Raw genomic sequence first — 15,313 nt, 5'->3', positions numbered from 1 at the left:
ATCTTTATAAAAAGTGCATTTCTCCCAGAGTAAAATGCACTATTACAGCAAAGTCACCGGTATCCGGCACAGGTGGGGATTGCCTAATGCCGGATACATGCGTTTGCCAGTTGCTTAAACCAGCAGTAGAAAAGCACTAACCTCCCAGCAGAAACGACTTACTGATCATCAGGGCGCCACCTGCAACACATCCTGCAGCTTCCAGCGGCTTTCCAGCATCTTCCGTGTAAGGCTCCAGGTGTGTCACCTGACCCGCATAGCCGCTGGGAGCTGCAGGATGTGTAGCAGATGGCGCCCGGACAATGGGTAAGTAGATCTTACTCTAAAAAAAACCAATAGTTCATCCCTGTTATCCCCCTCAGGCATGTCAGTTAGTTGAGGCTTCCAATTACCTAAGTTCCGGATAACGGGGAATTTGCTGTGAAAAGTTTTTTTTAGGGATTTTGAGTTTTCAGTTTCTTTTTTACAAATGCACTCCTTAGAAAAGATCTATACAACGATGCCAACCCACCTCCCTACTCACTTGCACACTATTTTGCCAGTTGAACGTATCAACTTGTAAGAAGTGGGCTACACAGGATTTACAGCTTTTGTTTGTTTTTGGGCAGCCATTTCCAAGCACACAGGTAAACAATAGCCTAGGTGCTGGAATCTTCTTCCACAAGCAATTGTTAAACAAAAGCCCTAGAGAACACAGACTTTACTTCCTGCCTAACTGACCTTAAGGGCTGGTTCACACGGACGGCAGGCGGCGTTGGGGCGGCCAGGAAGTCTCGTCGTCCTGTGACGTCCCGTTCGGTGGCGGCGGTACAGAGATCGTCGCGATCGGCGTTTCTCGTCCCCGCAGGGGGACATAAAGCCGCGCCGGCTAGCCGTCCCTGGACGTTGCATGCGGCTTCTAGGGACGGCTGAAACGATGCGTTAAATCAGGATCAGAACGCCGCGTTTATGCAATCGACGGTAATCGACGGTAACCGCGCAATGCTAAACGCTCCTATTCACTTGAATGGGAGAGTTTAGCCGATGGGTCCCGAACGCTTGACGGTAGACGCCGCCAAGCGTCCGTGTGAACCGGCCCTAAGGGGGAGATAAAGTTTAAATCTGCTGAAAAGCATTCTTTTAGCCAATGACACTGAGGCTACTCAAAGGGAAGTGATGTGTGGTGAGGGGGAGGAGTCAAGGATGATAGGCTTTGACCAAGTGGCTAGAAGGGGCTTTGTGCTGGAATCTGCTGCTGGGCTGCTATCTGGGATCATGGTTGGAGTAAGACTGTATGGCTCTGTGTAATATTATGGTATGTATTTTATAAGATCTTGGGGAAGCTGCATTAAACTAGGAATTAATGTGTTAATTGTGAGGATTGTAATCAATGCTTTGTGGTTTTACATTGCTCTGTAAATCTTGCTTTTTGTAGTTTCATCAGTATCTGTACCTGTATCGCAAATATCACATGCAATATAAACTTTATTTATACTGTTGTTGATGTGTACTTCTTTGCCAAACGACCACCTAGAACTTACGAGAAATCGGTATTGTTGTCTTTATTAATATCCCATTGTTGATACAATATTTTCAGCAATATTGTATTTCTTACAAACTGACATTCAGTAAATGCTTTTGAAAATAAAGAACCCCTGAGAATCCCCCATTAGGAGGATGGACCTGTCCAAAACCTTTCCGATTTATCAGATTTTTACAACCTGATGTAAATGACAGCAACATAGGAGAAAATAAATGTATAGTATACGTTACTCTGAAACAAATGTACATTTTATACATTTACATGGGGCTGGACTCATATAAGCTCGGTGACAGGGACTATGCCAAAGTTGGGGCCTTTGTACTAGCAAACTGGACTCCCTGGCGAAGAATGGGGTGCAAGCCTTCATCGGACTCAAGGATAGGAAGATATTCAAGGATGTGAGCTTAATTATATTGAACACTGTATGTTGTTACAAACTTTGGCTTGCCCCCACCCTTAGTTCTGCTTTCAAAAGTCCTGATAAATTGGTCCCTGGTTATAGAATTTGCTCTTGCCTTGCCTCTATCAATCATCCATCTGGGGTAACCACCTTCCCGTAACCAGCTCTCAACCTTGGCATAATCGTCAGGAAGCCAGCATGCCTCCGAGCAATTACACCATGCCCAGATAAACGTTACCACCGGAACACCCCATATAGTGTGGGTAGGATGGCAGCCAGCCACTTGTCCGGAGAGTGGTATTACCACTACATGTTTTCCTGAAGGTCCTAGAGCAAACCTTACCCCACACAGGGTCACCCGTTAGGGTGACATCAAGGTAATCTATGGATATCGCATCTCACTTAGATGTAAACTCTAAATTAAATGAATTTAAATGAATTTAGATAATCCAGGAAGACCTGAATGTCCCCAGGTGGACCCTGCCACAAGAAGGTCATCAATGTATCTCCTGACGACTAAAGCTGGCCACTAACGGTCCAATTTCTAGCGAAAAATCGTTCGAGCGATCAGAAATTCTGATCGGACGAAAAATCGTTCACTACACCATCAACTAGCCAATCATTGCTTCCGATCTATCACGACCACCAAGAAAATCCAAATTTTCGTTCGACGTAAATTCATTTGGGCGACATTTATTTCACTCGTTCATAATCGATTGTGTCCACCAATGGAGATTATTTAAAACCAATCCGATCAGAATTTCTGATTGCTCGAACGATTTTTTGCTAGAAATTGGACCGTTAGTGGCCAGCTTTAGTGTGATTCATTTGCAGTGTTACCAAGGAACACTGCGCTGGATGTAGAAAAAAATTGGGCAACTCTGCCAAAAAGTACTATATAAAGGTACAAAAAAGCACTATTATTATTATTGATTAAGAGCCAACATATTCCATGGGGCTGTACAAAGTAAGAAACAAACATGAGATACATAAGAATACAGACGATGGTATCCACCAATATGCAAAAGGCAGAATCGCTAAAAACATATCGACAGATACAGAACTGGTAATTACAGTGACAAAAGTAAAGTAACATGATGAACAAAATATAAAACACATTGCAAGACACAAAAGGATGAGAAAGCCCTGCCTTTTGTGGAATCGCTTAGAACTGCATACTATATATATATATATATATATATATATATATATATATATATATATATATATATATATATATATATATATATATATATATATATGTATATATATATATATATATATACATATATATATATATATATATATATATATATATATACTACCAGGGAACTAAGCGGCGTTAAAGTCGCACTGTGTTGCGACATTTCGTGCACACCATGCTGTGCGCGCGGGACTTTGCGCATGGTGGGATTCACAAAACGGTGCTAACCTACTTAGCACCCTGCTTATCACGCCCAAAGGTGCTAAGTAGGTTAGCACGGCTTTGTGAATTAAGCCCGATGTGTTAAAAATGCCCTGTTCTTTTTGGGCACTCTGGTTTTGACCATGCAACATCCTTTTCTCCTAGCTCTGCTGGTTCTTGGCTAAAAACAGATTTGAACTCAGAACTCCTTCTCTGCTCTTTAAGATAAGCAACAACAGACTAACCTTTAAAGAAAAACATTTCTGTGTTACAGCTGATACAAATCATGTAATAAATCTGCAGTGTGTCTACTTCCTGCTTTCATGGAAGCAGGCATATTGTTAACATACTGGCCAATTTGCAATTCACTTTTTCTCCTGAGTTTTCTCCTACCACTAGAAAGCAAGAAAATACTCAAAATAATTTTGATAGTACTTTTTCACCTGCTTTTTGGTACTTTTTTAGTTGAAAAGTGCTGGAAAGTTATTTAGAATCGAAGATTAAAAATTATCTCCTAGGAGAAAACTCAGGTGAAAAAGAGAATTGAATATGGCCCACTGTGTTTCAATTAGCTGCTCTAGCATGGTCGCCAGCTGACACACCTTAGAGATCAAATTACAACTTGTGATTAGTCAAATATGGGGGAAATTAGAGAGGCTAAACTCTCTAAACACGTACAGGGTGCATCCTACCTAATAATTGGCAAGTTTCCCTGCATCCCATGTCCGTGTGTCAGTGCTTTTTGTCTCTGCGCATGTGCACAGAGGAATGCAGAGACACTGCCGAGAGCTGGGGGGAATGACGTGCGGCAGAGGAGAACGGGTCCCGAAGGGGGGCAGGCGACTGCACGGGCGGGTACGCGCGCGGAGTGCGCGGTGCAGGTGCGCATGTGACTTGTGCCGGGCGGGTGCGCGCACATGGGCGATGTATGGGCGCGGATAGAAAACCCAGCACGGGGGGTGGGAGGAAGGGTGCCACTACAGCCTAGCGCCCATTTTTAAACAGGCCTTAGGACTAGTTCCTCTATATTTTCCTTCTGTCCTGCGCGAGAGTTCAGGTCCACACAAGGTGTCCATCAATATTACAATCTTCATCGTGCAATCTTACCAAATCTATGCAGTAGAAAGGCAAACTGAGTGAATATACTTTGAACAGATACTTTAGGGGTGACATGTAACAATGACACCCATTAAAAAGTGCGTCCCACACACACCTTTTTCTCTATTGGCGCTAACTGTATAAAAAGGGTGCCGGGTAAATATAATGATATCACTTGTTATCTTTACCTTTCATTTCCATACTCACTTTATCAAGTACAGTAGCCCATTATTTAACAAATAATATTTTTCTAAAACTGTTCCCTATCCTTTCTCAGAAAGTAAACACTTTTCCTGGTGCCCATTTTACAAGACACAAAAATAGAGGTTACAATATTGGTATTATAAACTATATTTTATGGCATTTCCTGGTGTGCAATTTACTTAAGTAAATTAAGATTACAACTATATCTGGTACCCTTTTTGACAAGGCCCTATTTTTATATGCACTCACTTTAGGTACCATATTTTTTGGACAGATGCCCCTGACCATAAGATGCACCTAGGTTTAGAGGACAAAAACCAGGGGAAAAAAATATACTAAACCTGGTGCATCCATGGTGAAGGGACATCTTGTGGATTATGCCCCCTTTGTACCTCATGCCCCCTTGTATCTCTTGCGTCTCCCTATGTCCTCCTCTGTCCCCATGTGTCCTCCGCTATGCCCCTTTGTGTCCCCATGTGTCCTCCATTTGTCCCTGTGTCCTCCTCTGCATGCACACAGTGCAGGGGGCCCCTGACATTGTGGCGGATTGGAGGTTCGTATTGACAGGAACTATCTGCATTTGGACTGTAAGATGCAGTGACTTTTTTCCCTCACTTTTGGGGGAGAAAAAAATGAGTCTTATAGTCCAAAACATACAGTAGTCCCTTTATATTATATAGAAGGGGTAAGATTGTACAATCAAGTTTGTATCATTACTGGGCACCTTTAAACTTATATGGCTCTCCTGAGGCATAAGGGATAGAGAAGAGACATACATATGCAGTGACAGGAGATAACATAGAGTAAGCCAGCCACTGTGTCATTAAGACAGTCCTGGTGGACCCCAAAAATGAATACTAAAACAAATGGTACCCAAGAGTCTTATGTTCCTGATGTGAGATATGGCAGGTGACCATGGTTTATTCAGAAGACAAGGTTATCCCCAGATGGCAGAGGTTCTGTTCTTTTTGGCTACATCATTAATTCTCCCAGTGTGTTCCTTTGGTGCTACATCCTTCTCTTTTCCCCACTCTACCCATCCTTGTACTTGTCCTCCTCCTTATCACTGGAGTCAGTGTCCTTGACCACATTTACCATTGTAAAGAGGACATTTACTGATGTTAATGGATTATTTGCTGACTAGTATTTCTTGCAACAATTACAGACCCCACAATGCAGGGCCACCAGTCTCTACTATATATACAGAATGGATTTGGAATGATTGCTTTCCACCTTTTCTTGAAGAACCATACTCAGTGCTAGTGTTTATTTCTCCCTGGAGAATGCCTTTGCTTTCCTGGATGGGTGTGTCTTTAAACAGTTCCATATATTCTGAGTATGTCATAAATGAGATTGTAGACACATGGGCTGATCCAATTCACTTTTTCTGCTGAGTTTTCTCCTATGAGATCATTTTTCATCTTCTGTTTAAAATAATGTTTGCACTCTGCATTTGAAAAAGTACCAAAAAGTAGGTAAAAAGTACTGTCAATCCTGCTGATCCTCTGCCTCTAATATTTTTTAGCTATACACCTGATAAAGCATGCAGCCGTTCAGATGTTTCTGATGTTTTTGTCAGATCCGACAAGATTAGCTGCATGCTTGTTTCAGGTGTGTAATTCAGACACTACTGCAGCCAAATAAATCAGCGAGACTGCCAGGCAACTGGTATTGTTTAAAAGGAAATAAACATGGCAGCCTCCATATCCCTCTCACCTCAGTTGTCTTTAAAAAGACTCTGAAGCGAGAATAAATCTCGCTTCAGAGCTCAAAGTTAGCAGGGGCACGTGTGCCCCTGCTAAACCGCCACTATCGCGCCGCTAAACGGGGGTCCCTTTACCCCCAAATCCCCCCCGCACGACTTGGTCGTGCATTTGGTCGCTCCTGGAGGCAGGGCTAACCGCCGCAGCCCTGCCTCCAGTCGCGTCTATCAGCGGCACATCGCTGCCTCTCCCCCGCCCCTCTCAGTGAAGGAAGACTGAGAGGGGCGGGGGAGAGGCGGAGATACGCACTGACAGACGCGCGTGGGGCAGGGCTGTGGCGGTTAGCCCTGCCCCAACCAGGAAGCACTCCCCCGCTTTACGGAGGGGATTTGTGGGATCAGGGACCCCAGTTAAGCCGCGGGATAGCGGCGGTTTAGCAGGGGCACACATGCCCCTGCTATTTATGAGGTCTGAAGCGAGATTTATTCTCGCTTCAGACTCTCTTTAAAAAGGCAGTTTATTTATAGTATGAAAATATCACTTAGATGAAAACTAAGGAGAAAAATTAATTGGATTGGCCCCACAGTTTCTAGCTGCATCTTAACAGGGAGTCCTGCTACTTTGGTGTCAGTTAGATGATAGATCAGTTGCAACTTGCATCATTATATTATTTCTGTAAGTTTTCATAAGATGGCTTCTCTGGTAATGTTAAAGGAAAACTATCAAACTTTACCAGTTTCTGGCTGTAGCATAAATCAAAATTGCAACATCAGTCTGTGTAAACGCAGCATATCTTTTTGCTGTGCAGTGTTTTTTTTTTAAAATTTACCTTATAGACTGCGTCCCCTGAGAAACTGACAGCGACGGGTAATGGGGCAGCTCATTATGTGAGAGAGGATTCCTATTTTACAGTGCGGCAGTAGATTATCCTATTTTCAGGTTCCCCCATATAAGATTGCATTATTCAGCGCATGACCCGCCGAAGTAGCCTGCTATGAGGAGCGAGAGACAACCCCATTATGCCCAGCCAATCTGCCCCAGAAGGAGACTTCCATGTGTCGGGCTGCCGCCGCATCATCATTGTTGTTTGCTATGCAACGGCAAACATATTAGCTGGAGGAGGGCGCGTCATGATCAATGATCAACGAATGATGCGGCGGAAGCCCGGCACGCGGAAGTCTCCTTTTGGGGTGGATTGGCTGGGCAGAATGGGAGCGAGAGCGGTTGTCTCTCGCTCCTCATAGCAGGCTACTTCGACGGGTCACGCGCTGAATAATGCAATCTGGGGGAACCTGAAAATAGGATAATCTACTGCCGCACTGTAAAATAGGAATCCCCTCTCACATAATGAGCTGCCGTCAGTTTCTCAGGGGACGCAGTCTATAAGGTAAAATAAAATAAAAAATTCACTGCACAGCAAAAAGATATGCTGTGTTCACACAGACTGTTGTTGCAATTTTGATTTATGCTATTGCCAGAAATTTGTAAAGTTTTTTAGTATTTCTTTAAGTTATGCACAATGAGCAAAGCTACCACACGTTTTCCTAAAGGCATATACAGTAAGTAGCATGAAAACTCTGTTTTAGTCTATAAAAGGGACCAGTTAGGTATATTTAATGAGTAGTGATAAATAGCTGCTCTTTATAATATACTGTACACTGCTTTTGTTGCTAATTGTGACAATTTAGTATAAGCCCCACTAAATGACAGCACAAATAAATGTTGATGATGTTGGTGCTAGTATGCTGGAAGGAGAAAGCACTGGAGTCGCATGAAGCACAGAGTGACCTCCCCATGACCCTGTCCACTGCAATGGGTGCTGAAGTGCAGTGTGCGGGAGAGTTTGGGATTCTGAACTCATTCCCCTAAAATTTTAACATCAACACTAATGATGATGGTAATTGCTTTACAACCCAGGTCTCCTCTTACACTAAGAACCCCACCTGCACTAAGTTGTTATACACTGCAAATGCTACAATTCCTACAAGTCCCCTCTAGCTGTTGTATTATGTTTTTCCAAAACAGTTTGCTGCTAATCTACAGTACCTCAAATCTCTAACCAGCTAATGTACAGAACACTAATAAGACTGGATCAGCTACAGTATAATGTTTCATTTATGCACCGGGTAGGGCCAAAGCCAGGTTGGAATTTAAAAGGACAGCAGCCATCCTGACCATCAATGACAGACTTACTGGATAACCCATAATCACTAGCTGGTGATCCAGGGCATTATGGGTCAGCCGCCCTCTAAACATGCTGAACCCTGGATGTAAGGAAACATCTAAGTTATCATTATTATATTCATTTGTATGTTTATTATACTAAAAAAAGCAGTAGTAGGGATAAGTGATGTCAACAGCATGCTAATAATTTAGTGCTTCTGCAAATTCTGTATGTTCATTTTGCAGTTTCTGCAGCTTGGTGCAAGTGTTGCATCTGATAGGTCCATTTACAAGCTGCATGGATTAACACACAATTAGCATAAACTCTGCATCGACTTGGAATTCCTAGTATCCTATTCCCCATTTCCAGTAGGGACTAAAGGTGAGTGCAATGCTTGTCTAAACTCAGCAGAGACTGCCCTGGGCTAGAAAGTCTGTAACTGTAGTATCACTGCTATGATGAGAATGAATCAGCAAATAATTGTTTCTAAAACTGAATAATCAATCATATGATTGATTACAATTAATCAAAACCAACAAACAACAAAAACAATAAGAAAAAAATATTTGAAAGGCAAAATTTCCATTTCACTGCTACAACAACTGATACATTTACATGAACTAATTACCCTTTGAGTTTGCATGCACTTAGAACAATCTTATGTTTCAGCTAGATTACAATAAACAAATAAAAACTTTCATATACGTGACCATAGGAGGGGAAAGTAGGGAATAATAAGGCTTTCAGGTAAAACAGTGATTTGTGAATCTGTGTAATTATGATACTGGTTGTAAATTGACTTTCTCTGGATATTTGTGCTGTCTAGAATGCCACATAATATCTTCCATGGCCTCTGAAGATTTAGGTGATGCCAGTAATACTGTATAAGGTTGGCCATAAAAGGTTTCTAAAATTTGAGACTTGTTGAGTCAATGGCTCTGAAGAAGAACAGTAAAATGTCCTTCCATTCTTCTGAACTGTTAAAGAAAAACTCATTAAAGCTGATATATTGTTGATATCTGTGGTGGGTGTTCATAACTTCATACAAGGCTACCCAGATGATTGACTAGCCATCCTTATGGATAGCTATCTGCCAATCTATTGGCACCTGTGTATATCATTCTTTCCTAAGCTGATGTAACTCACTGAAGCTGACATGGCTTTTGTATGGGTTCTTTATGATTGATTGTCCATTAAGATAAAACAACAATTAACAAAACCACATAAAAAAGAAGGGGACTTCAGCCTTCCTCACCCCTTTCCCCAACACACGCACGCACGCACGCACGCACGCACGCACGCACACACACACACACACACACACACACACACACTGTGTGGGAGGTAAACAGCAGTAGGATAAAATAACCGAGAAAGGGACATGCGAAAAGTCTACTGCTGTGCAAATGTAGAGTCCCAGTTATCCAGAACTCAACTAACTAGCAGTCTTAACCAACCAGCACAAATAGTACTCACGGTGAAGACCAATTTCTTAGTTTGTGAGCTCTGCTGTGCTTATAGACTGGGTTCCTCATATCCTTTAAGGTTAATATACGTCCAATTACCGTATTTTAATATTTAATAGAGATCATGGTAGGTATATAAAGTGGGGCATAGGACTGTGTTAGGCCTATTTTCAAATTTGAGTCTTAAGCAAGTATATGTATATATATATATATATATATATATATATATATATATATATATATATATATATATACTGTATATTGTACATTTCATTAGTTATGACTTAATGTAAAATAAAAAGGAAGGCACAATACCACAATTAGTGTGAACTGGATGCTTAAACACTGATCTGTATTATTGTTTACATTAACAATTAATTACACAATGTAAAGAAAGCACTTGAAGAGTCCTTGTTCATAATTAATAGTGGTAGCATTACACAGTAGCCTAGGATAACATAACTCTCATATACCTCGGTCACTGGCAGCCATTAGACTTGAGTTGAGTAATGCTCACCCAGGCATGATGTTTTAATAAATGGCACAGAGCCAAGGAACTAAAAATAGTTATTCACGCAGAACACTATTACTACCAAACTTTAAATCTATAAATGTCAAATAATAAGCTTTCCACTGCAACATATTAATTTTACTAGATCTCTGAATGTACATTTTCTTTTTAATAACATAGTGTCTGCCGTTAACAAACTATTAATTTTTACATATGAAACAAGACTTAATTATAAAATTGTACTTAACTATGTAAGAATTTAGATCTGTTCAAAAACAGACAATGAACAGACAGAAGTAGCACTGGGCAAGTATTTAAGGGCTTGAGCTGAGTTGATAAATATAACATTTATGGCACACCAAGGTAGAATTATGAAAGTAAATGTGTAACCATGTTTTACATCACCATTGGATTTGCCCATGACTGTAAGCTTTGGGATAATAGGATATTTTCACTTATGAATGTATGTGTGATTTCAAACATATGTTAACTCATATGTTGTACTATTTAACACAAATAGTATGTTATTTCTTGTCTAGCATCTACTGATTTTTCTTTAGATGATCTTCCAGCCATAAGCGAAACTGAAGCAAATATAAATGATGTTAATCTTAGCCTAAAAGGATTCACAAAGTAAGTAAAAAAAAAGATTTTTACTTACCTGGGGCTTCTCCCAGCCCCTACAAGTCATGTGTGTCCCTCGCTGCAGCTTCGGTCTTACTCCGTCTCCCGCTGGCAGCCTCTGAAGATTGCTGACCCCCAGATGGGTCAGCATCTTCTGCGCATGCGCGGGCTTTCGGGGGTACCCCCAGGAGCATACTAGGCCATACTACTGTGTGGGTGCAGTACACTCCCAATGAAGTGGGCATGTTCATACGTGGCGTAGGCTCATGCCCGCACATGTGCAGGAGATGCTGACCCATCCGGGGGTCAGCAAGCTACATAGGTTGCCAGTGGGAGACAGAGGAAAATCTGAGCTGCAGTGAGGGACACACGTGACTTGTAGGGCCTGGAGGAAGCCCCAGGTAAGTAAAAATATATATTTTTTAATTCACCTCGGAAGTCCTTTAACTGCTTAAGGAACGCGTATTTGCGTTGGGCGTGACTGCGGTGGCAGCCCCAGGACCGCCTAACGGATCAGCGTAAAGTTCTGGGGCTGGCTTTTGCAGGAGATTGCGCGTGCCGCTGTGCATGCATCTCCGCTTGGTAGGCGGAGCATTGCTCCGCCTTCAGTCTCCCAGCCGCGACACGGCTCTCCCCTCCAGGGGATCAGGGGTGATTGGTTGTCATAGGCTGAAGCCTATGATAGCCAATCACAGTGATTGGCCGGTGGGGGGAGGGAGGGCGGGTTTTAAAGAAAATAAATAAATAAGGAAATGTATTATAAAAATAATACAATAAATATTTGTAAAACAAAAAAAATTGGGGGAGTGATCAGACCCCACCAACAGACAGCTCTGTTGGTGGAGAGAAAAAAAAAAAGGGGGGGGGGGGTTGTGTGGCCCTGGTTAAGTGACATCATGTATTTAGTTCAACTAAGTATCAAACGTGGTGATCCTTCAGAGTTTGCTGTTATCAAACATTCACCACATTTCAGGCCAGTTTATAACTCACAAGTATCCTATTGAAAATATTTAAGCATACTGGGGCTACTTTCAGTTTTGCAAAACAGGTGCAAAGGAAATTGAAGCAAAAGAGGAGCAGATGTTCAAAGCTACCAATCAGGATTTTTATTCCTATATAACAGCTGAAATGTGATTGGTTGCCGAAGGCTAATGCTTCATGCTTGTTGCAGTCGTTCATACCTCTCTTGATAAGCCAACTGAATGACATAATTAAAACCCAGGTAATGCCACGTTGATGCATGCTCATAATGAACAAGCAGTTATATTGGGCAAAGAAACCGAGACATTGGAAGGTATATTTTATTTCCTGGTTTCATCCATTTTCAAGGAATGATATGATGGAAATCATTAGCAGACTTACTTTTAATTATGTTCTAAAGGCCTCTCCAACTCAAGACAATAACACAGGGATAGAATACAGGATTATAGGATTTTATTGCTATGTTCAAAATCCATTTCCATCCCATCTTGCCTGTGATTTCTCCTTGTGAAGGGCATGTAGCACTGCTATTCCCAACTAATGTAAATGATCAATCAGTTAAAACAGTAATCCATATGTTTATGTCATCCAAATGTAAGTCATTTATATTCAGATAGTATTTGCCGTTCGGTGTGCATGATAAAGAGAAACTTTGTAAAGCACATGAAAGCCAGTGCAGTATTCAGTGTAAATTAAAAATATGTGCTTGTTGTAACGCATAATTGCTTCCAAGGATTGGAATAGACTGCACAATGCTAATTATTAACAGGTCATCTCAAGAGCCTAAAGCAAAAGTGAGCTTATTCATCTAAAAATAAACAGCTTGCATATATTCAGTGCAATATATAAACACACAACTAGGTACATTTCTATTGCAGGCCCCCATTTACCAACAATTAACAGAAAGAATTTTGACATTTCTCACAGGATGTATATACAGCGAGTAGCTGGCATAAACATTGTTCCTATGCATAGTGATCTAGAGTTGTGCTAGCAATTTGTATACAGTGTAAACTTCACAATACCAATTTGTGCGAAACTCGACTTGCTGAAACTATATTTGTATTGTCAGAGGTCAGAGCATACATGTCATAGCGGGGCTTTCTCACCCTTCTGTGTATTGGAATTTGCCATACATTTTGTTTATTGTGTACTATTTGTAAATGTTATGTGTCTGTCTACCAATTCGGTATTATGTACCAATGTCTATATTGTGTACATAGCTTTATTACTATGTATGTATCCCATGTTTGTTTCTTACTCTGTACCGGGCCTCTGAATATGTTGGTGCTCTATAAGTCAATAATAGTAGCAGTATGTAACAATAGAATATCTGCACCTTAATGTCAAACCAGTAATCACATTGGCTGGGGCAATGGCCATCTGTTAAAACAGTATCAGCCTCTTTCTCCCAAATTCTACTGCTATGATAAATTCTTAATCAGCACAAATATACTAGTCATAATAAACTGCTATTGACGACATTTGCACTGTACTTAACTGATTTATACTGTAGTTAAAAATCACTAAACCAACCTTTTTGTTTTAGGAACACCCTTATACAGTATGTGTTAGAATTCTTTGGAGTTTAATCCAATGAAGCACCTATCTATCTATCTATCTATCTATCTATCTATCTATCTATCTATCTATCTATCTATCTATCTATCATTTTCTATATAATACCAATTAACAGTTAAACACACACAGGAACACACACACAAACAGTCAAAGTTTCACTGATGTGGGTAAACAGTTACACACCTGTATGTTTGTTCTGTATCACTAAATTATGAATGTGTAACTATGTATATAGCAGAAGTGCTTAGAAGAGTTAGGAGACATGATACATTAAAAAAAAACAACCAAAAAGAATATTTTAGTATACAGAACACCTTTGTGAGAATAATATTATAGAAGTCATCTTTCTCCATCTGATCATGATGTGTATCAGCTCTAGGGAAGGGCAATGAAGCTTCACCTATTCACTGTCCTGTCACATAAGTGACACATACAGTATGTCAGGGAACTGTTTACTTTAGAGCTCAACCAAACAAATGTAGTACCTTGTGACAGGCTTTTAGTATACCTTTATGTCATTGGTAACAGACCATTAAGTACATTCTACATTCTGGTTCTTTGAGGCTTAAAGTGAAGACAGCAATAAGAAAAGCTTACCTGTTAGACCAGTAAAATGAGATATTCTATAGGTCCCAAAGACATGAAAGGTGTATGTCTTCTTTTAAAACAGACCCTCTTGCAGATACAGCCACTGACATCTCAGGTTGAAGTATACTGCGTGCTGAAACACATCCACAGCGAAGCATGCGATCAGCAGAGACAGCTGAGCTGGATAGTTCACTGAAGATCCCACTGTAGTTTGATGATCCTAGTAGATTTTAGCTGATCCAGGGACATGCATCCTTCCCTTACGTCCAATGCTGCGCAGGTATTCCATCTATCCTGAGTTCACTTGATGAGTTTATCCCTGTCCATGCTGCTCTGCAGAAATGAAATTCTTTTTGACATAAACTTCCATTGAGCTGCAGATGCGGGCTGTGTCAGTTTCTCTATTCTCGTTCCTCTCTTTCTAGTCTTTCTTGTTAGCTCAGATTACTATTAGTCAGATTGCTAGAAGCAGGGAAATGGGCGTAAACGAGGAGATTTCTTGGCTTTTGACTCAGCCTTTAAGCCCTTCCCAGTAAGAGAAGGTTTAATGTGCGAGTGTCATTTTACATACAACTCCACCTCGTTATCTCTGCTACGTCTCTCCTCTCTCGCTGCTGCTATTGTGTAAGTCTACCATGCACACACTAATGGGATTTATTCACGTTATGTGGCTCATTTCAGATTACTCCTAACAGAGTCATTCTATAAAGTACTGCTCTCTGAAATCCAGTTTTAAATAAGGATGAAACACGAGGAAGAATATGGAAAAATGGATATAACTTTTGTATAACAAAGTGTTTTCTTCAACCAGTGATTATAAACTTAAAGGTCAACTGACTCCAGGGGGCAAATAATATGGTTTAATATGTAACAAAAAAAATAGAATACAAATGCTAAGTGCCTGTACACACAATCTATGCTGCAGTTTGATACATTGAATGCACACCACACCTAACATAGCTCCCAACCAGTGCAGTTTCTAGGCTAAAATGCACCCATGGGGAGGGTGTAAAAATTTGCCCCCCCCCCTCCGCATGGAGCAAGGTAAAGGTGCCCACAGTATAGG

General features: G+C 41.0%; 1 protein-coding gene across 1 annotated transcript in view; it reads right to left on the bottom strand.

Moving 5' to 3' along the window:
- Window positions 1–14,713, bottom strand: part of SLITRK6 (SLIT and NTRK like family member 6) — a 62,875-nt gene extending 48,162 nt beyond the window's left edge. Inside the window, exon 1 of the mRNA XM_068267913.1 lies at window positions 14,257–14,713. The gene's annotated coding sequence lies outside the window, so the exon portion shown is untranslated. The remainder of the gene's footprint in view (window positions 1–14,256) is intronic.
- Between the last annotated feature and the right edge of the window lie 600 nt (window positions 14,714–15,313).

The sequence above is a fragment of the Hyperolius riggenbachi genome, chromosome 2, assembly GCF_040937935.1.
Source record: "Hyperolius riggenbachi isolate aHypRig1 chromosome 2, aHypRig1.pri, whole genome shotgun sequence".
Lineage (NCBI taxonomy): Eukaryota > Metazoa > Chordata > Amphibia > Anura > Hyperoliidae > Hyperolius > Hyperolius riggenbachi.
Note: the sequence above shows the minus strand (reverse complement) of the source record. Positions and strands in the feature narration are given on the sequence as shown.